This window comes from Mus caroli, unplaced genomic scaffold, assembly GCF_978045245.1.
Source record: "Mus caroli unplaced genomic scaffold, Mus_caroli_1 scaffold_9, whole genome shotgun sequence".
In the NCBI taxonomy this organism is placed as follows: domain Eukaryota; kingdom Metazoa; phylum Chordata; class Mammalia; order Rodentia; family Muridae; genus Mus; species Mus caroli.
The window spans coordinates 19,732,953-19,757,121 of record NW_028227264.1 but is presented as its reverse complement, the minus strand read 5'-3'; the positions used below and the strand labels follow the sequence as shown (position 1 = coordinate 19,757,121).

At 42.3% G+C, this 24,169-nt stretch overlaps 1 long non-coding RNA gene and 1 pseudogene across 1 annotated transcript; one reads left to right on the top strand and one right to left on the bottom strand.

Annotated features, from left to right (window-relative positions):
• Positions 1-2,258: 2,258 nt before the first annotated feature.
• LOC147002581 (uncharacterized) lies at positions 2,259-11,745 on the top strand. Its single transcript, XR_015048518.1, has 3 exons — positions 2,259-2,421; positions 8,672-8,901; positions 10,923-11,745. It is a non-coding gene; the product is annotated as an uncharacterized LOC147002581 (long non-coding RNA).
• A 714-nt stretch (positions 11,746-12,459) lies between these two features.
• LOC147002580 (sentrin-specific protease 2 pseudogene) lies at positions 12,460-14,370 on the bottom strand (annotated as a pseudogene).
• Positions 14,371-24,169: the final 9,799 nt, after the last annotated feature.

Genomic DNA, 24,169 nt, shown 5'->3' with positions numbered 1-24,169 from the left:
TACGTATCTAACTCTGTGTTTCCTTTCCAAACCCTTCTCAGAAATATCTCATCCGACCTTAAATTTTCCTCAATATGAGCCATTAAAAACTACTGAGAAACCATACCAGTTCGAATATGCAGCCAAAATCCACTCCTCTCTCCTCATGTACATGTGCACGAATTCTCATCCAGGCTGAGCCTGCAGGGCCAGTTGCAGGGTGGGTTTGTGGTAGGGGCCACACTCATGAAGCCTTGTGCTTAGCGTTTGAAATTTCCCCCAAGATCCCTTAGGAGGGAGACAACCAGTCATCATGCTTCTGACAACAGTCTAGAGATCTTTTGGAGAGGAAACTGAAATATTGGAGCCACCAATGAGTGGCCCTCAGATTGTGTGGGGGCTTTTCTCACTGCACCAAACTCACCAATCAGTATTGCTTACAGTCCTCTGTGTGCCAGACCATGAGATTCTGTATGAAATAAATAATATATTCAACAGAGGTGCAGATGTGCAGGCAGAATTTAATTAATTTAGAAGCAAAGCTTCATGTAGCCAAGCCTGGCCTCAAACTCACTGTGTGTGTGTGTATCTATCAAGCATGGTCTTGAATTTGTAATATTCCTACCTCTATCTCCCAAGTGCTGACATTGCAGATATGTGCCACTATCCCAGGCCAACATATAAGTTCTAAAGGAATGTAATTCAATCCATAACACTCTGCTCTCCAGAATTCTAATTTCTTGTGTGTGTGTGTGTGCCTGTGTGTGTGTGTTTTGACAGCCCTCAAATTCTTATCCCATCTCACTGTCAAACTGTAAATCCAAAGTCTTATCAAATATAGGTAGAAGATATGAAGTCACAATTCTGCAATTCCAGCATATGATGGGGCTGGAGAATTGCTTCTGCCTTGGAGTTAGAGACAGCTACAGGCAATACATTGCAACACCACTCACCGCCAGATGTGGAAGTATTAGAAAGTAATCCTACCAAAAATCTCCAAAGAAAACAAAAAGTAGAAAACCAAAAGATTAAATGTCCCTAATCTTGAAAATCTGAAATTCTCCAGAACTACTACTACTTCTTCTTCTTCTTCTTCTTCTTCTTCTTCTTCTTCTTCTTCTTCTTCTTCTTCTTCTTCTTCTTCTTCTTCTTCTTCTTTTCAAGATTTATTTATTCATTATATGTAAGTACAGTGTAGCTGTCTTCAGAGACTCCAGAACAGGGAATCAGATCTCTTTACAGATGGTTGTGAGCCACCATGTGGTTGCTGGAATTTGAAGTCAGGACCTTCAGAAGAACAGTCAGCGCTCTTAACCACTGAGCCATCTTGCCAGCCCTCTCCAGAACTTCTTGAATACTAAGATGCAGCAAATGAAAACTTTCATAAACATGAGCCTCTTTTGCATAAATTAAAAATATTTAAATAACCTTCAGACTATTGATTTCCTTATTCGATAAGCATTTCTTCAAGGGAAAAAATGCCCTTTAAGTTACACTTTTAAGTTACAGTTCTATTAGTCTTTAAGGCACAGATGAGAAATGTCTCGAAAAATATTTCAGGGAAAGATGCCTCAAGAGCACTGGCTCTTCTTCCAGAGGACCTCGCTTCAATTCCCAGCACCCACAAGGCAACTCATGTCTGTAACTCCTGTTTCAAGGGTTCCAAGGCTCCAAAGGTTCATGTAGACATTATCAGTCAAAACTCCAATATACCTATAATTAGTGGACAATCTCTGTTTGATACTTCAGGAGGTGACAGGTAAAGTTCCCCAGAGGGGCAGGGGAGACTCTACTGTCTGGGAAAGGGGTTCATCTCCATGTGGCTCACAGTGCCTTCCTGAGCACGAAGGGGTCTCCTCAGCTGATCTGCATGCACCTATAACCTTTCCAGGGCCGCCCTGGCCTCCTCTCCCCCGGAGTATGGGCTCCATGTGCGAGAAGCCGCGTTTTGGGTGGACGCTCCGAAATGCGACTCTGCTTCTGTGCTGTTTTATCATGGCTGCAGGAGCCACTGGCTTCTCACCCCTACCCAGTAAAGTTCACTGCTGGTCCCATGCAATCTGAGGACTGCTGGAAGGACCAGTGAGCACTGGGGGAGGAGCGCCCGCACGTGGGAGGCGGGGTCTCGGTGTGAAGTCAGAGGCTGAGGGCGGAGCTCAGGGGCCCAGAGGGCAGAGCCCGGATGTGGAGAAATAGGCTGAGGGCGGGGCTTGGTGCGCGAGAGGCGGAGCCCAGAGGGGAGCAACAGTTATGAGGTCAGAACTTAGAAACCATGAAGGCGGAGCCCGGGTCTGTGGTAATTGGGCTGAAGGCGGGGCTTAGGAGCAAGGAAAGCGGAGTCCAGGTGTAGAGCAATTAGATTGAGGGCGGGGCTTGGAGCGTGAGAGGCGGAGTCCGAGTGTGGCGCAACAGGACAGTCTGGGGGCAGACTGTATGTTGGTGGTGAGTGGTGCAACAACCTGAGGGATGAACTGAACAACCTGTGAGAGGCGGAGCCCGGGGGTACAGTGGTCAGCTTGGGGTGGGGTTTAGAACTGCCAGACTCGGTCTGTGCCCAGTGCCCAAGCTAGTCGCTCTAGGCCATGGCTGGGAAGGGAGGATCTGTGGGTGCTGTTTCCCCAACCCTCCGGGCAGGAACTGAGCAAAAGGATCAATCCCTACCCAGGGCACCACCTTCCCACCCACCCAGCCGAGCTCCGGAAACTCGCGGGGGCTCAGGGGGTCTGAGTTGAAGTGAGATTTGGAAGGTGCGACTCCTAGTGTGGGAGGCTGATGGAGAGTTGGCTCCGAGGTTAAGAGCATCTGTTCTTGCACAGGACCCGGGTTTCATTCTCAGCACCCAGGTCAAGACTCACCTAGGGTGGGAGGGAATGGAAGGCATGATGAGATGTTGCAGAGCAGTAGTGGAAAAGCAGAGAGATATGGAAGCCCTAACGTTTGTGGTGAGGTAGGATGGTTCTGATGGGATATGTTGAAAATGATCTTATGGGTCCAAGAAACAAATAACTATACATCGATGAGTTGTAAAATCCCTGAAAGTTTCAAACATTGGTGTTAAACTCCTCAAGTATATATTAAAAGTGAGTTTTGGAATTCAGTCAGGAACTCCCAGTAGGGGGCGCTCTGTGCCCTAGGTAGGTGAAAGTGAGACTCAAAGATTTGTTGGGCCACAGTTTCTACTTTGAAAATCACCAGCTAGAAGCAGCTGATCATAATCATGTTCTGCTTTGAAGAATGTGCTTCACCCTCCACTAGAATTGATATTTTGTTTTTTATATTTTCATTTTCACGACTGGAAGGTTTTTTGTTGTTCCTGGTATTGTAAATTGGCAGAGTGCTGGCTCCCCCTACCCCCATCAGTGAGGTCCTGGATTCAGTCCCAGCTCTGAAGAAAAATTGATGTACTTGAAAACTTGTTTTTAAACCTCGATATTGTTTATCTGGGTATATTTAAATATATGCAATGTATTATACTTGGTATGGAAGAATTACTTCAAAGAAAGAGTAAGTCAGTTCTAATTTTTGAACTTGCAAAGAAACCTAATAACCTATTTCACTTTTGCCTTATTCTAACTTCTCCTTAAACATACATGTCCTAGTTTCCTTTCTGTTGCTGTGATAAAACACTCTGACCAACATCAGCCTAGGGAAGAAAAAGTGCGTTTGGCTTACATGTCTAGGTCACATTCATGTTTAAATAAAGTCAGAGAAGGAAGGAACCTGGAGGGAAGAACCTTGGAGGAAAGATGTTCCAGCCATGCTCAGTTAGCTTCCTTGTTCAGGCCAGGACCACCTGCCCAGGGAATAGTGCCACCCATAATGGGCTAAACTCTCCTGTATCAATTAAGATAATGAAGACAAGCTCTCAGATACATGCCCACAGCCCAGCTTTATACAACTAATTACTCAGTTGAGACCCTTTTTTTTTCTTTTTTTTTTCCATTTTTTCCTGAGGTCCTCTAGGCAGTGTTGGGTTCACAGTTAATAAATTATTTTCTAGAAAAATAATCCTTTTTTTTCATTGTGTCCAATGTGGGTGTTTCAGGCTTGACTGGTCCATTACGAATGTTGCACCATTGGACATGTCACCTTTAATCCTGGCACACACGAGGCAAAGGAAAAGGGATTTCTATGAGGTTGAGGCCAGCCTGGGCTACATAGGAAGTTTCACTACAACCTGGAGTACATAGAGAGACCCTGTATCAAAGAAAGAAAGAAAGGAAGAAAGAAAGAAAGAAAGAAAGAAAGAAAGAAAGAAAGAAAGAAAGAAGAGAGGGTGAGTGAGCATTGATTTGAAAGAAATAGGCTCATAGGGAGCAAGTAGCACTATTAGGAAGTGTGGCCTTGTTGGAGGAAATGTGTCACTGGGGACAGGCTCTGAGGTTTAAGATGCTCAAAGCCAGGCCTAGTGTGGTACTCTTCTCCCCTGGCCTGCTGATGCAGATATAGACCTCTTGGCTTTTTCCCCAGCATCATGTCTGTCTGCGTACCACCATGCTTCCTGCCATGATGATAATGGATTAAACCTCTGAACTGTAAGCCAGTCCAATGAAATGTTTTCCTTTAAAGAGTTACAGTACTCATGGTGTCAGTTCATGATAAAAGAAATCCAAAGACAGAAGAATGGAAAGAAGGAAGGAAGGAAAGAAGAAAAGAAGGAAGGAAATTACAAGGCTAACATATTCCTTCCTTCAGTAGCATTTTGAATCTAAAACTAGTAGTCATTTCTATAAAAAAAAAATTTCTATAACATTTCAGGATCTAACACTAAGATTTTAATTTAAGCCACTTTGCAATGTCTTGTAATTTGAAATATTATAGGAATACATGTTAATTTGAAGTGAACCATTTCAATTATCACCCATATAAAAATCAGAATATTTTATGCTGTGCCTGATGGCATGTACCTTTAGTCCCATCATTCAAAAGGAAAATAAGACACAAAAATCGCTGTGAATTCTGAGCTACATAGCAACTTTCAGGCCAGCCAGGGCTGAAGAGTGAGACCCTGTGTAAGAAAAACAAAACACACACATTTCATAATATAGCAATTGTTTCTTTTTATGGGAAGTGTACTTATTGTGGGTTTTTTTTCCTTTTTCCTGAAAAAAAAAAGTTTACTCTCAACCACTAAATTGTTTTATGGCAAGTTTTATTGTAAAATACCAGTATTATAGTGTAGTCCTGGAACACTAGCATGCCAGAAGCAGAAGCAGGAAGATCACAGCAAGTTCAAAGCCAATCCCAGCAAGTCTCAAGTCAGCCAGAGTTACATAGAAACAAACAAGAGTCTCTAGTGTTATAACAGGATGTTATTCTATGGCCTAAGAATCATCAAGTTGAATAAATTGTATTTAGAATGTTTAGAGTGGCAGGAGCCCACTTAATGAAGATATATAACTTTGCAACCAAAATCCTAACACAAACTAAGTGGTACTTGGGAGATTGCTGGGAGATCCCCTAGAGTAAGAGCTGCTGGCTGCTCCAGCAGAGAGTGAAATCACACAAGATGATTGGACAGTAGCAGAGCCTGCTGGCCACACCAGGCCAGAGAAAATGGTCCACTCCAAGTACATTAGGTGCAAACTGAGTGGGGAGCCCTAAGGCATTGGGGTGTGTGCTGAACGTGAGTGCTGGGAACTGGACCCGGGTTCACCTGGAAGTGGGTAAGCTTTGCTGGATTCCCTGAGGAGAAGGATGAGGGTGTGCATGCCTGTTGGTGCAGTAACCAAGCTGATGGTTTTCTGTTTCTCGCTGAAGGATGGAATTCTGTTTCATCTCTTTTATCAAGGGATCATCACTTATGAATCAACACAGCTTTGATGTAATGACAGTTCTCTGTTTACAGTAATTCCATTATGAAATATACACATTTCAGGGCTGTAGAGTGGTTCAAGGGTTAAGAACCCTGGCTGCTCTTCCAGAGGATCCATGTTCAATTCCCAGCATTCACATGGCAGCTCAGTGCTGTCTATATCTGCAGTTCCAGGGGAGCTGACACCCTCACACAGATAAAATATCATTGAATACAGAATAAAAATAAACAAGTTTTTAAAGAAAAAATTCAGCAAAGTGGTCATGGTTCGCGACTTTAATCCCAGCACTCAGGAGAAAGAGTCTGGCAGATCTCTGAGTTAGAGGCCAGCCTGGTCTACATAACTGTTCCAGAACAGCCAGGGCTACAGAAACACACCCTGTCTCAAACAAAAACCAGTCAAATCCCCTAAAATACACATTTCAGATAAAAATAGGCAATGGGTATCCTTTGTAGATTGCTATTTTCACTGTTTCAATTTACACCTTGTACTTTCAGTGACTTTTCATAGATGGTATATGTGTGGGGTAGGCTGGGAAGGCCATAAAGTTAGAAACCAGGGAGAAATCTCTTTCCAGTATTCCCTGTCTCCATCAAAGAAAGACTTCAGAGATAAAGTACGGAATTTGGGTGAAGACTGTTACAGGACAAAGGTTCCCACCCCAAGGGTGGGTCAGGTTTCTTTTTGGTGAGGGACTTTGTTTTAAGCTTCTCCATGGAACATTGGCTGTCCTGGAACTTTTCTGTAGACCAGGCTGACTTTGAATGTATAGAGACCTGCCCGCTTCTGTCTCCCAAGTATTGGGATTAAAAGTATGCATCTCCCTCTGCCCTGCCTGTTTCAGGTTTCCTGAAGGAGTTGCATCTTGGGATTTTGGGAAGCTCAACTTATGGGAAAACATTAATGGGGAAAAATGTGAGTTAAGTGAGGCAAGATGGGAAATACAGGGATGGGTTTGGGATTTTCCAGAATAGGGTTTAATTTCCTTTTCTACACTGATGGTGTCAGGATTCTGATGTGCCATGGTGTCAGGTGCATGTTGGGAACTGCAAATTGTAAAGGCAAAGAATAATATGCACATAGAATTTTAATAAAGCAGAGAAGGATTGATAGTCACCTTGGTCAGCCTTGCTGGTCCCAGCAAGTCTGAGTGGTCGAACTGTAATATTCAACTACAGAAGCCTTTGGTCTAACTGTTATATACTAAATATTCCAGCCTCTCTTCTAACTGTAATGTGCTAACTATTCGAGCCTCTGATCTAACAGTAATATACTAAATACATCAGCCTCTGGTCTGTCTATAATATACTAACAACGCCAGGCTCTGATCTAAATATAATATGCTAACTACCATAGCCTCTGGTCTGATTATAATATGCTAAGTACCACAGCCTCTACTCTAAGTGTAATATACTAACTGCTCCAGCCTCTGGTCTAACTGTACCATAGTAACAACAGTAACCTCTGGTCTAACTGTGACATGCTAACTACATCATCCTCTGGTCTAACTGTAATATACTAACTTCATAAGCCTCTGGTCGACTTACAGTTCTTCCCTTGTTTTAACCAGCATCAATCTATCTCATGTCAGTTTGGTATTTTGATTTCAATGAACATACAATAACATTGTTCCCAATGTCAGATGGTGACATAAACTCTCATGAAGGCATAGCTGAGTATGCACATTCCTTGTAGACAAAGCATGTCTGGTGCCAGAGTGTATCCCTTTCAGGCTATTCCTGCTTGAGAGTTAGAGTGTACAAACCTTGAACCCAGATCTAACTTCAATGTTGAGAGGGAAAAGAATTTTTAAAAGCAGGCAGATTTTAAATCAGGACAAATCTCAAGGAAAGCTGCTGCATAATGGTTTTTGACAGGCTCCTCTGATATCCTAGTGTCTCAGCTGCAGTAAACATAGCATTTAAGGCATGTTTGCATCAGCAAGATCTGCTGCAGACCTTGCTTTATTCCCAAGGACCCCATAGAGTGTGAATGGCATATCCTCAGGGGAGCATTTCGGAGAGTCTTGATCTGTGTTAGCAAGAAGAAGATTGTACCCACTTTTCTGTATTTGAAAGCATATTTGTGTCCTAATCAGGGAGCGGAGATCATATTTTGGCAAAGTTGATTGACCAAGCACAAGATAGATAATAAAAAGTCATTTGCAGAGTCATTTTTCTAATAGTTGTTCCTCATTGTAAAGGAATAGATATCCACAGTAGAACATTTTCATTACATAGAGTAAAACTGCACAAAAATGTACAGTTAAGGGTGAATACTGCTGTGCCATCTCCTCTGAGTCTGTTTCATATTTTTTAATTTATTTGTGTTTTTAATGTTTCTGGTGTTTTCTCGCTCTATGTGTTTATGCATGGAGTCCGGAAGGGCGCATCAGATCCTCATGGGCTGGGGTTAAGACAGTTGTGAGTGAGCTTGTAGGTGCTGGGCACTGAACCAGGATCCTCCGGAAGAGCAGCAAGCGACCTTAACTGCTAGGCCATCTCTGCAGCCTGGGTTTTGTTTCCCTCTGTTTTGTTGTTTTGTCCTGAGTGCTGTAATTAGAGGCAGAGGCCACCATGTCCTGCTTTAAAGTAAGCTCTTTTACAAGACATATAATTGTTCCCTCATTGACGTTTCATCTTGATTTTTGCTCCTAAAGATTTATTTGTTTTTATCTCATGTGTGTGGCCTGAGTGTATGTTTGTTTGTCTTGTGCATTGAACATGGAGCTCACTGACTGACTAGGTTGTCTGACCATATCTCTGCCTCCCAGTCCTGGGACTCCACTCATTGCTGCCATGTCTGGCTTCTCACCGAGACTCCAAGCTTCTTCAAGCATGCCAATCATAACTGTAACATCATGTCTTCTCTTGCAGGCCCACTTTGCTCTTCCAAAGACTGCATTGCCTTTACTGAAGGCCAGATACATCGAATGGCACACCACATGAACATGATGAGTCGTCCTGTGAAGGAACCGAGCCATCTGCAATAAAACCGCCATTTGGAAGCTTCATCTTCTTACTGAGCTTGGCTGTCTGCTACATGCTCCCTGTGGAGTGAAACATCCACAGACATTTTAAAGGAACAGCTTTGTGTCCCACCAAAGGTACCCATCTCTGGGTCTCTTAAGCTGCCAGGCCTCAGTGCTGTTTTGCACAGACAGGGCTATCAATAGCATTGCAGTCTTTGGTTTCAATGGAGAGGCTCTCAGGGACTTATCCTGGGAAGAGAGATGTCAGCAGATTTCCAGATGTTTCTTGGTTATTGGAATACCCTAACAGATTTTTAGCTGTCAGGTCCTTCAGTCCAGCAATCCAGATGTTCTTTCTCTGCCATTTGGCATGGGGTATAGCCAGGATCTTAACTACTAGACACCGCTAGTACTCTAATAAGAGTGTTAATGGCATTGGCAACACAGGATATGAGAAATAACCTCAATTTAAGTTATTTTGTGGCTTCAGAACAAAGTTGTTTTACTTTCTGTAAAAGTATCCTTCGTGTCATCCAGCTCTTGGCACTACTGACTTTGGATCTGTGGGCAGTATTTGGATCAATAGCAGTATTGTTGCCGATGGAAAACTCAGGGAGATGCACACACATGTACCCCAGGTTAGCTTCAGACTTCCGTGTTCCTGAGGATTGCTTTAACTTGTGATCTCCCTGGCCCTGCCTCCCCAGGGCTGGATTTCTAGGAATGCACAGCCATGCCTGGTTCATGTGTGCTATGGACCAATCCCAGGGCTCTATGCATGCTGGGTAAGCATGTTAGCACTAGGCTATATCCCCGGTCCCTTAGCTCAGCATTTTCAAGTGCGTTCTTTAAAAATGTTTTAAAATGGGAGGGAGGTGTTGGAGAGTTGGCTCTACAGTTAAGATCACTTGTGGCTCTTGCACAGGAACCAGGTTTGGTTCCCAGAATCTAGGGACCAGATGGCAGCTACCCATAATTCCAGTTCCAAGGGATCCAGCACCCTCTTCTGACTTGTGAGGGTAGCAGTCATCCACGTGGTACACAGACATACATGCAGCCAAAACACTTCTACACAGAAAATAAATCTACAGTTGGTTTTAAGTGTTTGATAACACGTGTCTGTGTATAGGTTGAAAAACTTTGCTTTGTTCTGGTTTTGTTTATCTTTTCTCATGCTTATAGACTATTTACATATTACTCATCAATTGTATGTTTTTTGTTGTCTTGGGGAGGGGAAGGTCTTAGCATTTTACTGACTTTTATGAGATCTACATCCTCACTGTATGACAATAGAGTTTTTTAGTCACATTTGCTATGAATTTTTATATTGTTTGCATTTTAATTGCATGCCTTTTGGGGTTTTTTGGGTTATTGTTTTTTTAATTTTCAAGACAGGGTCTCTCTGTATAGCTCTTGTTGCCCTGAAACTCACTCTGTACAACAGGCTGGCCTCAAAGTCTGACTTGCGTACATCTGCTGGGACTAAAGGTGTTTGCCACCACTTCTGGCTTAGTGCTTGTCTTTAGGTACACATTTATTTTAAGTTTCTAAGCAGAACTAAATATACCACTCTCTCTTCTTTGTAATTTCTGATCCACTTTTCTGCTTTAGAAGCTCTTGTTCTTTGTCTTTGTAATTTTCTCATTTTTAGCTCAAAACTCTCTGCCATGTTTGCTGTTTTTTGTACACACACATTTATTCTGGTGTTTTCTTGATAACTGACTGGTTTCTAAACATTTTATGATGATCAGCCTTTTTTAATTATAATTCATTTTTATTGTATGAGCATTGATTGGTTTGTGTTTTGCCTGCATGTATGTCTTTATGAGGGTGTCAGATCTCCTGGGACTAGTGGTACAGAGAGCTGTGATATTGCGGGTGCTGTAAATTGAACCCATGTCCTCTGGAAAAGCAGTCAGTGTTCTTAACTGCTGAGCCATCACTCTAGAGACTGCCCTCCCCCCATTTGTGTCCTTACTTCGTTTTGTTATTGAGTGCTTATGTATTAGATTGTATGTCTATTGATATGTTGTATTTATTTCATGATAAAATTTTAGATTGTAGCTTTTATTAATTAGCAGTTTGACAATGAAAAAAACTTCCTTTACTATGCATTCATTACCCTTCCAAACTCTGTTTGTCTTCCTTTTCCTCAGGTGCTGAGGACTGAAAACATGGACTCACACATCATACATGGGTAAGCTCTCCCATCTACCACCTAGCTTCAGGTTTGTCAGCCATCTCTCCACATACACATTAAGCATTTGAAAATAGACACTGCTGATATTGGATGACAGCAAGGTTCAGAAGACCTTCCAGAGGATTTCGAGGATCTTCTGTCCTCAAGGAATCCATTACAGACTTCTACTTGCAGAAAAGGCAAGAATGGCTGATTAGGAAAAAAGATACTCCCAAGTTAGGAGTTGGGCTGGAGGAAAGAGATAAGATGGAAAACCTCTCTGCCATAATGGACCTGGGCTCTTCCGGCTCACCGCCACCCATCATGGCTTCTCTTAATGGGGCCCTGGGTGCAACTTGGTTCCTTACAGTTACTAGCAAGTACTTGGCCAACTGAGCCATTCCCCCAACTCTGTGTTGTCTTTTCTATACATCCTCAAGCTGCTATAGACAAGAGAGAATTGAGACGTTTTTCTCCCCCATTCTGGGCCAAACTATGAAGATACTGATTCCTATTCCATTTCAGTCCCAGTCTGTGGTAGGGGTCAGGAGTGGACCTGCCTGACTTCCCATTTACAGTAATACAGAGTAGCTTCAATGACAAGTGGCCCCATGGACATCAAAAGGTTTCTCCATTGCTCCCGCTCTACAGCTCACCTGCACATTGCTCAACTGAGCTGCACATATATTCTCCCTCTACAACCCACGATAAAGGAGTGGATACTCTCTGGAACATTCCTACTCCACTGCAGAGGCCGAGACCAGAGTAACAATCACTGGTGTGCTCAATGTTTCTAAGGCTTAAGCTGGTGAGTGACACCCTCAACACCTGCTTCTCAGGTCACCTCACAAACCAGGTTTTATTACTATGGCATGAAAGAAACAGGAGACACCAGATCATGTGAAATGTTTAAATAAATTTTATTAAGTAAAAATTGCATAAACACAACCATAAGATAATGAGTAGAAAAGTTAAATACAAAGTATCACATGGAAATTATTAGATAACTGCGGGTTTCAAACCTAAATACTAAATACCCCATTATGCACAGTGGGAATATTAATCTAATGAGAAAAAAATCTCAATTTCATCTTAATATATACCAAAACTCTTTGTGAAAAATTAAATTGAATAGAACTTTTCAAAAAAATAATTCAGTACAGCAATAGTTGGGGTTTATATTCAATGAGACCTGAGATAGAAATGGACTTTTGCCATTATAGTTACTTCAAATCAACTTCCAAAACTAAGGCAGGTCTGGGAAAGGATGAGTCTTTAAATGACCTTGGTGCTTTTCCCACTGGTCCTGGAGTCCAGTCAGTAGTTTGGCTGCAGTTCTACATCCTGTAGAGGTCCAGCAGAGTACAGTGGTGCCGAACAGCACCAGTCTGTGAAACCCAACTCCATTTCTCATACTATTTTTAAGCTTTAAAAAAAAAAAAAAAAAAACAAAACAAAACAGCACACCACTATCCCCTGCTTCAATTTAACATAGAGATGCTAGTGAAGGGCTTCTGTGGCTTCCTGCTGATGACCCTCCTGATCTTGGATTGGAATTTGACAATGGCCAATGTTTGAAAATGAAGAAAAGAAAACAGTAAGTGGGTTAGGGTCAGGAAGACAAAACCAAACAAAAACACAACAGAGACAAAAATACATCAAACAAACAAACAGAAAAAGAAAACAATTAACAAAATCAAAACCGCAAACAAAATGAAAACACAAACAAAATACAAAACTGAAAACACAAACCAAAAAGAAACCCCAAAACAAAACCACAAACAAAAGGAAAAAAAAAAACAAATGAATAAGAAACAAAACCAAAACACAAATAAAAAACAACCAACAACCAAAAACAAAAACAAAAACAAAAACCCCCAAACCCAAACAAAAACAACAAACAAAAGCAAAAACAGAAACAAAAAAATCCAAACAATCAAAAACAAAAGAGAAAACCAAAGACACAATAAAAAACAAACAACAAAAAAAGAAAACACAAATAGACACCAAAAACAAAGCAAAAACCGCAAAACAAACAAAAAACAACAATTGATTGAGTAAATCCTGCATTAAAACAGGATTTCTTCAACATGTGGTTTCCTGTGGGTTGGCAGCAGCAGTTTCTAAGCTTGCAACAGTTGCATGCATCCTAGAGATGGCATTAGGGCATCAGTCCCACATCCCACATTAGGACTATATTGAAGAGAGTGGGTTTCATCCAGTCAGGCAGCTCAGTACCTGTTTCAAATCTCTTCAACTCATCCTCCCTAAGGTGTATTAGAAACAGGGATGGAAAAGAACAGGGATGGGGACCATAGCAACCAGATGGATGTTGTTACAGTAATTGACTGTGCAGGATTTCCCAGACCATCCTCTTCCTGAAGGTGGGCATGTGTTGCTGAGAAAAGGTCACAGGCTGGTCCCTAGCGATGCAATCTGCATATTTACAGGTAAACATTCCACAGTCACTCCCATTCAGTTGCAGAGGAATCTCCTCTGATCTCACACTGTACTGCTTCCACTCCAAAGGGTCCAGCTCAATGTTCCTGCGTGTCTTGCTCTCCTTTTGTAAATATTGGAAGATGGTCTCACAGATAGACTTCACTGTCTGTCCCATGGAATCGAGGTATACAATACTTCTTTTTCTTAAATCGATTACCACCAGGCTCCAATGTACCCTCTGGTGAATTGGCACCAAGATGAGTTCTTTTTCAAAGATATTGATGCCTCGAGTCCATCTTTTCACGGAACTGTAACCGCTATGCTTTAGCTTGGGGTAAAAGAAAGTGCTAAAGACATGCAGAGCCGGGTAGCCTTGGTTTTCATTTCTCTCAACCAGAAGGTTCATGTAGAAATTGATGACCTCATCATTGAGCCACTGACCGTTCTTCAGGGTCTGGATATCTCCTCTGGTGATTTGCAACTTGAATCTGGAACTTAGGATTTCGTCTTGAGGTCCTGGACCCAATGCATTCTCAATTTCCTTCTCCATGTCCTCTGTAATATCAAGGATTTGTTCCATTTCTCTGCCCTATCCTTGGTCTGTAATAGGCTTTTTCTCTGCTGCAAGTACTGCCACCTTGCTGGGGAGTAAGCTATTGCCTCTGCCACTATCCAGGATGATCTGACGCCGTGTTCCCGGTAAATCAGGCTCCAAGCTGTTCCCCCTTCTTCCTTCACCCTTTACGCAATCTTTCTTCTCTGTAACAGATTTCTCCTCAGAACAGCACTTCTCTCTCTCCTCTGGTGAAAGTCATTCTTTTAGAGCAGCAACAGTAGATGGTTCTCGATTGCTCTGGGTTCTTTCTGATCCACGACTGTCTTCTGCCTCGCCCCCTTTGATCTTCCAGGTGTTTATAAGGATTGGGTGAGGCCTGTGTGGGTCTGACCTCACATCTTGGTCGCACTGAAGGTGTTGAAGCAACCTTCCGTACTTTTCTTTTGGGGGGCTTTGTTCGTTTTCTTCCATGACGGAATAGAGCCGCTTGTGACCCTTGCCACCATCAGCAGGCTTCCTCCCAGTTACAGCCTGCTCTGGAGGTCCTTCGGTCAACTCTAGGGGTTTCAGTTGGTTTGGAGTCTTTCCCTGGGGTTTCCGTACCTGACCCTTGCTAGGCTGTTCTCTCGGGAGCTCTAGGTCTTGAGGCTCCTGAGGGGTCTTCTTCTGAGCCTTGCCGGGCTCTTTAAATACCATCCCTGTTCCATCCTGGCATTTCCTTTTTGGACCTTGTCCCAAAGCTTCAGACTCTATCTCTGTCCCACTTTCATGGTGGTATTTTCTTTTTTGCCCTATTCCTGAAGCTTCAGGCTTGATCTCCAATCCAGGCTGTTTAGGTTGCCACATGGACAACTGCTTGGACTGCTTTTTAGAGGGTGTTCACTCCGGTATAGTACCAAGCGAAAGCAACCTTATACCTGGCTCTGGGTGGATACTCTTGGGTTGTTCACCCTGATGTCCAAAGAATCACTTCTTCCAGTAGATGGTTGGTCCAAGGCGCAAAGCTATGAGGCTCCTTTATAAACAGTTGACTTTGCAGGTCAGGGTCAGTCAAAGGATGGGGATAATTAAGCTGTCAATATCAGAGACCTATTGGTGTATAGTCAGAGACTGGCAGTTCACCAGGGGTTCACTCTGCAAAACTCAGAGGAGTTCTGAGAATGCTTCCTCAGAAGTATCCTTCTTGGGTGCTGTAACCAGCTAACTGTAGAAAATTTCCAAGTCGGACTAATCGTCCTAGTTAATCACTAGTAAGGCACCAGGCCTAAACCCAGCAGCTAACACTTTGGAGGCAAGTTCACAAATGATGTTTAACTCACAGGGTTGCCCCTAGACACAGCCTTCAAGGTTCCATAGCTGGGTGTGATGTCACCTGAGAGAACACTAAGCAAAGTTTTTGGAGGGTGGAAGCCCTCCCGAACCCCACCTTGGTCCAGGGTTTCAAAGCACTCCCTTGCCCAGTGGGAAATGTGAATGTATTGATACATATCTCAGTTCTTCAGCAGAGTACAGGGTTACCTAAATCCTCTCAGCACAGTTCAGCTGGTCCTGACTAGGACGTGTCTTTTGGGAAACTGTCCCATTAAGGTCAATTATAGAAATTTAAGTGCCCTTCTAAATATCTTCTCACACACAATATGCTTGCTAATTACAAAGAATAAATAGAATTTTACAGTCATAAAACCTAGTAGGTAGTGTTGTGTGACAAAATGTGTTTCTCCTCTGCATAAGCAACCCAGGACAGACCAAAGTGCCCATATCACCAAAGTCCTACTTGATGAACCGATACGTTTTATTGGGGTTACATATAGGAATATGGGTGAGGGGTTACTTACAGGAGCAGAAAAGACTCAAAGACAACTGCATCAACAAATCCTACCCAGCATGGGTGACAGCTCACAAATTCTGGGAACTTGGGAGAAACTGCACAGCCTAGAGACGGCTCAAAGGTCTAGAGAATGTCCTTTTCAGGTGTCTCAGTTGGTCTAAACTTCTTCCAGACAGCTGGTATGAGGGTGGCTCTTTTGAGTCTTCTTGGCAGCTCAGCTTCCTTTCATCTGTGAGGGACTCTCAGCTTTTATTGCTCTCTGGCAGAGAAGGAGCCTAATGAATTTGATCAGTTTCAGGGACTATATGGAGACCTTTTGAGTTGCCTTCCTGCCTGATGAGCTTCCTTTCATAGTGAACTAAGGGTGGTATGGTTCAGGGTTTCTATATTGGAGGAAACTTGAGAAACTGGGACCAATTCTCCAAGGATCAATCCCAAAGAGAATAAATAAAACCTCTCCATTGTCAATAGTATCCATTGAGAAATATACATCACTACTTCAGTTATAATCCCAGCAGTAACACAATCCCTGAACTCCTCCCTAGAAAACAGTAGGCAGAATTCAATTGTAGCTGTAGTTACAGAGGTGGGTATTTTCTATGGGTCCTGGAATCTGAACTCCAGCCACCATGATTAAACAGCAAGCACTTTACCCTTTGGTCCATTTCACACAAACACACACACACCCACACACACTTGGAGCATCTCTTTGATCTACTCTCAAAGGTATGGAGATATTTTTACAAAAATGTGAGAAAAGAGTTGAGACACAAAATGTTTCTTTTTTTCCACTGAAAATATTAACAATGTGCACATTTATCTATACCAATGTTTTACTGTAAGGAAAAAATGTACTTTTTTTTTGTAAAAGGTTTGAATTTCTTGTGATTGCTATTTTCTCAGGTATCATTTTGTTTGTACCAGGCCTCTTTGCTTCTTTCTAATTACACCATGGAGGGATTTGTTCCCATACAAAGAAAAAAACCTGAAACTACCACATTAGTCTTATATCTCTGAATAACCTACCAGGGCTGCCTTTGTGATAGTGAACATTGTGTTTAGAGGATACATTTATTGTGCTAGGCTTGTAAAAACAAAATTGTTTTTAAGTTGCATAAGCCCTGAAGAAATTACTCTATTTGAATGAACCCTGTCAGGTAGGCTGAGATGGACCACCTCTTGGTACCAGTTGAGCTACTCTTCAAAATAATTGCTGAATGTTGCAAAATATTTCAGTGCCTCCGCTATTCCTATAAAGTGATGGGTTACACAAGATTACACAGGCTCATGGTTAAGTTCTGCTGTTTACAAACTGCCTGCTTGCTTGCATGTCTGAGGCATCTGCTGGACATGTCACTAAATCAAGCCTAGCCTGCTCTGGGAGAAGATATGAGTTACTTTGGCTTCCCAAAATTTTTACTTAGTAGGTTTTGCCATATAATCCTTTAGCTTGAAATAGCCCGGGCCTAATCTAGAGAATTCTCTCCTTGTTTGCTCCGGTCAGCCTTCTTTTAATAAAAATGCCTCTGATTTACTGAAAGCAAACTTGAGTCAGAATGGTGAATCTCTGAAGGACCACAGACCCATAGCACCTTCTCTTCATTGTCCAAGCTCTTCAGAGTAAAGTTTCTCATTCTTAGACTTCTGTTCCTTTGGTTGGCTGTTCTGGCAGGCACCTCACCAAGGGTGCTTAGCCCTCATTTCTTCTTCCTGATGTTGAAAGGGATCTTCTGGCTATTTCTCTACCCAATGTAGGTTTTATTAGATCAATAAATTTCCCTTATAATCCTACCTAGACAGATTTTGTTTTTGTTTTGTTTAAATTATTAATGGCTGTTTACATTTGGCCAGGGTTTTTCCCCCCTCTTTGAGACAACTGTATCATTTTCCCCTTTTAATCTAACACCATCAGCTCTGGATCCTAGGAAGAACTGGAATGTGATCATGATATTTCTTCTTAAACCATTGTTTGATTTTCTTCTACATTTGCATGTGTTATTGAATCACATCAACATGTTCCTGGCTTTCCCCTACTTTATTGTTTGTCTATTTTTTGTTTGAGACAGGATGTTCTTATGTAGCCTTTGTTGGCCTTAATCTTGCTATGGTGCTCAGACTGGATTTGAACTTGGGATTCTCCTGCCTCAGCTTCCACATTGTTGAGATTACAATCATGTAACCCTTCACCTATCTTTTACTTTTCTGTCTTAGCATCAAAGATTCCCAGCCTGGTAAAGTCTCCGGTGGTTGTTTACTCAAAAGTTTCTAATAGTTTGGATCAATGTGAATGACTTTCTCTCCTTTACCGTGTGTTTGTGTGTGTGTGTGTGTGTTCATAGGAATGAACTCAGAATCTCACACAGACTTTACAAATGAGCTATTTTCTAGTGGATTTATATTTCTTGGATGTATGGAAGAACTTTCTAGAAAGATACCTGTTTCTGGTGCTTTCTTTTGGGGGAAACACTATAACTCCTTATTGCCTCAGACTGGACTCAGTGTGTCCCTCAACCAGCAGGGAACCAGGGATTCAGTTTTCAGGTGAGCAAGGATTCAGTGGAAAGTGACAAACAGACACTGATATAGAGAGAGTGCCATATCTGAATATATTTTCTCAAAGTGAGCGTCAGACGTATAATACAGAAGAAAACAAAGAAGTTAGGTGATTCATCAGCCAAGTTACATTGAAGTTATCTGACACAAAACAGAGAAATTCATACATAAAACTGGCAGGAACCAGGCAATGGTTACAACTGAGATTAAAAATGGCCCTTTCTAAAGTCAGCCATTACGGAGCAAGGTGAGGATTTCACACCCTAGTCACAATGTATGTTATTCCTCTGAGCCTTGGGAGTGCTTGCACCAGGGGGTTCTGTTCTTGCTGAACTTTTCATGAATAATGAGATACTATAGCTCCTCCTTATACCACAACCCGATCTTCTTCTTATACCATTGTAAATTCCTCTATATGGGAGTGAATCTGCTGTTATTCTAAGGGATTGGGGGGGGGGGGCTTTCTTCTATTAAGTACTGTAGTCTGCCATACATAACTATGATAAGAATTCTAAACTTACTTTGCTAAGCCAGCCCTGAAATTTCTAACTCTATGTAGTAGATAGTAAGGCCTGGCTTCTTCTACTGTCTCTCTTTCAATACTGGACCCTATTTGTCTGAATAGGTAACTTTCTTACTGATTTCCAAGAACAGGGTCGGCTCAAGGATTGCCTAGGACAATGGTGAAGGCCAGGAAAAAAGTTCAACTTGATTTAGGTATTTGATAAATCATTTCTTAGAGGCACCTATAAGAAAACAATACTGAAAGAAAGCACATACATCCATTCACCAACTAACACAAGGACAGGATTGGAGCATTAGTGCTATGGGATGCCAAGACTCCAGGAGACTAAGATCCATGAAACTTTATGTGTCAGGATTGCATCCAAGCTTTTGGGCTTGCCACTTAGACGTCACTGGAGTGGGTGTGGCACATGATGTACTCTCTATATAAATGGCTATAACTGGCTATATAAATGATCTTCTCCCCCTCTACTTCCTTTTGGTAGGTTATATTGTACAAGAACGTGTCTATTTTCTCTAAATGTTCAAATTAAGTGGCATAGCACTCTTTTCCTAAAATCATTTCAAAACTTGATTAGTATTAAGTTAATTTAGTGATAATGTTGAATGTAGAAGATTTTGTTAGATTTTCATGTCAGCTTTAGACATATGTAGTGGTTTGAATAGGTGTGGCCCCCATAGACTCATGTGTTTGAATGTTTGGCCCAGAGAAATAGCACTATTAAGAGGTGTGGCTTTCTTGGAATAAGTGTGGCACTGTAGGATTGGGCTTAGAGGTCTACTATGCTTAGGTTCCACCCAGTGTAAAATTCCAGCCTCCTCCTGGCTGCATTGGATCAAGAAGTAGAACTCTACTCTCCTCCAGCATCATGTCTACCTGTATACTACCATGCTTCCTGCCATAATTACAGTGGGCCAAACCTCTGAACCTGAATTCCTGCGCCAATTTAATGCTGTCCTTTTATAAGTGTGGTCTTGGTCATTGTGTCTCTTTATAGCAATAAAACCCTAAGATAACAGGTTAGATAGTAAATGTTTAAAATCCTAAATTTTATACTTCTCTCTCTTCTCTTAAATTTTTGTTTATTTTGATATGTGAAATAGGATTTACATTATAGACAAGGCAGGAGTAGACCTCATGGGTGTCCCAGTTCTGGAATTTAGTGCCATGCTCCACCATGCTCAGCTGTTTAATTAGTTTCTGAAGTCTAAGATAATTTAAATAAGCTTGTAAGTGATATTAAAATCTGAGAGGATCTGTGAGGTAACTGAGCATCAGTCAAAGAGCAAAAGATGGAGACAATATAACAACACTAGCTTGATACACAAAGTAACATGGTGTGCAAGATGAACCCAAGAAAACTAGTCCTTCCTTTGTTCAAAATGAGTAAATAGACAAAGATCTTCAAGTGTACTTTCCCTTGGGAAAAACTTCTCTTCAGAATTTAAAAACCCTGCTGATAATTTTAAGTTACAAGGGGATACAGTGGAGTCAGACCTGTTAGCTCTTTTTTTTTCAGTTCTCAAGAAAATGAAATCTGCATGGGCAATGAAGAAAGAGGTTTGTTTTTGTTTGTTTGTTTGTTTGTTTGTTTGTTTAGAAAGGATAGGAGATTGGGGAGATGGCTCAGTGGCTCAGTAGGTAAGAGCCCTGGCTGTTCTTCCAGGGGATTGAGGTTTGATTCCCAACACACAAATGTCAGATTCTAACTGTCTACAACTCTAATTCCAGGGTCCTGATGCCCTCGTCGGGCCTCTGAGGGCACTGCATGCATGTGGTGCACAGACATCAATGAAGACACAATACCAGTACATATGATGTGTTATTTTGAAATGTGGACAGTTGAAAAGATTATGCATAGCAAAGCATACTACTATATGCCTAACACACTGGAGATGAAGGCAGGAGAACGAGAATCTTGAATTAGTTCAGGTAAGCTACAGTGCATGATTTTCTTATAGAAAAACAAACAAAAGTTTTATATGTCAAAGTAACTTTTGGGAATTTCATTTTCTTACATTAATTTTTTATTGTTATTTTTGAAAAGATTTTTTTCTTACTACCTTTATTCTCCGTATGTGTGTGTTGCTGCATGCGTACCTGTGCTCCATATACACAGAATACCCATGGGAGAAGACGTGACTTGGTCCCCTGAAACTGGAGTTGTAGGTAATGGAGAGTTGCCAAGTAGGTGCTGGGTACTGAACTAGGTTTTCTGCAAGGGCAGCACTGAGCCATCTCTGCAGCCCCTGTGATCTCTTTCTAAAAGGGAAAAGTAATTTCACAGCAATGACTATGCTGTTTGACCATAAACCTTTCCCAGGCTCTTGTACTCCATCCCAAATGTCTGCTCTATTGAGAAGAAGAAATCAACAAAAATTGTCATTATAGCCTGGGAGTGGAGTTGCCTCTGGAATTGGTGAAAAAGTCTAACCCAGTGACTTCTCAAACTTTAACATGCTTAGAAGTCACCTGATAGTCTAAAGTCCCAAAACTGTCAGCAAGACCTTATAGGTCAAAAGAGTTCCCAGGTCACACAGGCACAAGCCCCACCCGGAAGTGGCCAGTCTTCCTTGGAGACCACCTGGGGGCATGAAGGATCTTTTCCACCAGGAATTACCCTCAGCTCCATCCTATCACTGCCCATGGAGCACAACAGCTGGACCTTCATTTAAGATCTTAGGACTGCTGTCATTCGTGGCTCACTTCATTTGCTGATTGTGTCTTGCCATCTTCTAATAGAGAACAGACCCCAAAATTAGGGGATGGATTCAATGGTCACCATTTATGAGTGGAGTTAATAGACTACACTTTGTGACTTCCATGCAAATGCTCTTTGAAGGCATGCGGTTTGGATTTCTTCTCAGCTGCATCCTTAGCAGCTAGAGAGAGTACAGCCTTCCTGAACAACCAGAAATGTCTATGGGATGTGCTGAGTGTCTCCCTCAAGGGTCAACTAGAGCCAGGGACAGAGCTTGGGTACCACAGGCCACTGCAAGGCCACTTCCAATACTACTTAGGTGTAGGATTTGGTAGCACCCAATCAGAGAGAATGTTTCTCATGAAGGGCCAAGTAGATAAGATAGAGCAGGGGACAAAGCAGAGTGCACATCAACAATATCCTGAGACACCCAAAGTTACAGGGCAATGTGGTGAGTTGTCAAATCAGAGAACTCAGAAACAAATATCAAAGCCAGGGTGCACAGGCAGGAATCCCAGACCAGAGATAAAGAGAAAGAGCAAGTGGGTAGATCACAGCTGGATGGAGTGAGGCTTGCTTTAATGTGCCTCCAGAGCCAAGCTGGGGTGAGCCACTCAAGGTTACAGGGACCATGGGGGCTGGGCAGAATGGGATTTCTGTAGCTTCTTGCTCCCCAGAGCAGAACTTGGAAAAACTGTAAGTGGAGATAGAAGAAAGAGGGCCATCTGCAAGGGGAGTGAGAATCTGGGTAAGCAGCCTGAAGTCAGGACTCAGTCTTTGTGCACTGTGGCCAAAGAACTGGCATATACTAGGCCTGTTTCACTGTCAGGTCTCAGGCAAACTTCAAGACTGGAAAGAAGTCTGCTAAGTCATCACTGAAGACAAGGGTGGTAGCACATATTTATAATCCCAGTCTTTAAAAGGGTCAAGGTTAAAGGTCATCCTCCACTAGACCTTGAGTTTAAAGCCAACCTGAGCTATGTGAACAATCCTGTCTCAAAACAATGTAACTAAAGGGGAAAGGCAGTATGAAAAGATTGTGGCAACTTTCTAACTCCCAGCTTGGCCTGAAGGATAAATAAATAAAAAAGTCTCAGGACACTCACAGACTCTGGCTAATCATCGAAGGACTCCTGCTTCCTTCTAGAATGGGCTCCCATGCCTGGAAACTGGCGAACACATTTCCCTCCAATGGAGCTGGTCATTCGCTATTGCCTTCGCTGATAGCCCCACAGCCTCCTGGCCACCATATCATCCTTAACAGCAGAAGTCCTTTATGTACAAGGTGTTTCCTGTACCAAAACAAAAGCCAACAACAAAAAGCTTTCTTTTTCTTGTTTTAATTTTCTGTTTTATTTTCCTGGATTCAAGCCAGGGCCATATATGCTAGGCTAGTGCTCCACAACTGAACTACTCCCACCTCTACATTGTATCCCTGCTGGGCTTTCCAGTCTCTCACCCAGCTTCAGGAAAAGCCTAAGCACCATCAGCTCACTTGCTTTCCAGAGAGCTGGCCAAGGAGGCGCCAGGAGCCAAGGGAGGCAATAGGTCTGCAATGTATTTTCTAGGTATGTAAGTTTTCTGGCCCCTGATAAAATACCAGAGAGAAACAAGGTATGGTTTGAGGGAACACAGGGTGTTATGGGAGATATGGTAACAGGAACTGTTCACTCCAAGAGCAGTGGGGCTGGTGGCACAGCTCGGTCACCTCTAGGTAGATGAGGACACAGAGAACTGTGCTGATTTGTAACTTTCAAGCCTTGGCTTTAGGATACTACTGCCAGCAAGGCTCAGCAACTTTCCAGAACAGCGCCATCAGCTGGAGACCTAGTGTTTAAACACACACGCCTGTAGAGACATTACACAGTGAGGCCATGGTTAGTCACTGATCTTCCAGCCTCCTCATCCAGAAAAAGAATATCTGCAAGAACACAGTACAGCTGTGGATATGAAGCTAGAAAATGTTTTAGAAGGGCTTTGTAAACTGTAAAGTGCAAGGATGAGCAGAGCGTGGCAGCGAATGCCTGTAATGGAAGCCTTTGGAAGGCTGAGACAGGATGGCAAGTTTTGTTAGGTATAGGTAGGTATCGTCCTTGTCATCATCCTTGCCATCATAATTGTCATTAGTATCATCTCCTTTTGCCTTAACTGTGTTGCCTCCAAATTTGTTACCAGATTGAATACTGTCATGGATTAGAATTAAGTTTGATTGCTAAGTATTGTGCCATTCCATATTGTAATGACTTAAACAGGAAAAAATGTATTCCATATGAAATCTATTAGAGCAGTGGTCTTAGTGATTTGTCCTGAGTAATTGCCAGTTAAGGTCATCTCAGAGTCCAATGTAGCTACACTCCTACATAGTTATTCTACATTCAGACATCACATCATACTCCCTACAATTCCCTAGAATTTTGTTCCCTCCTAGAAATATGCTTACTTCCACTAGCCAGACACATTGGACTGCAGTGTGGAAACTGGGAATTGTGGTGTTATTCTGAGAGACCATGGTCTCTCAAAACACAGGTGTCTGGTCCTGTTATTTGAAAAGGAGACAGGGGTCTCTGTTGTAAGTGTAACTTCTCCATCCTCATCCTCATCTCCCTGTGAAGAGCAGC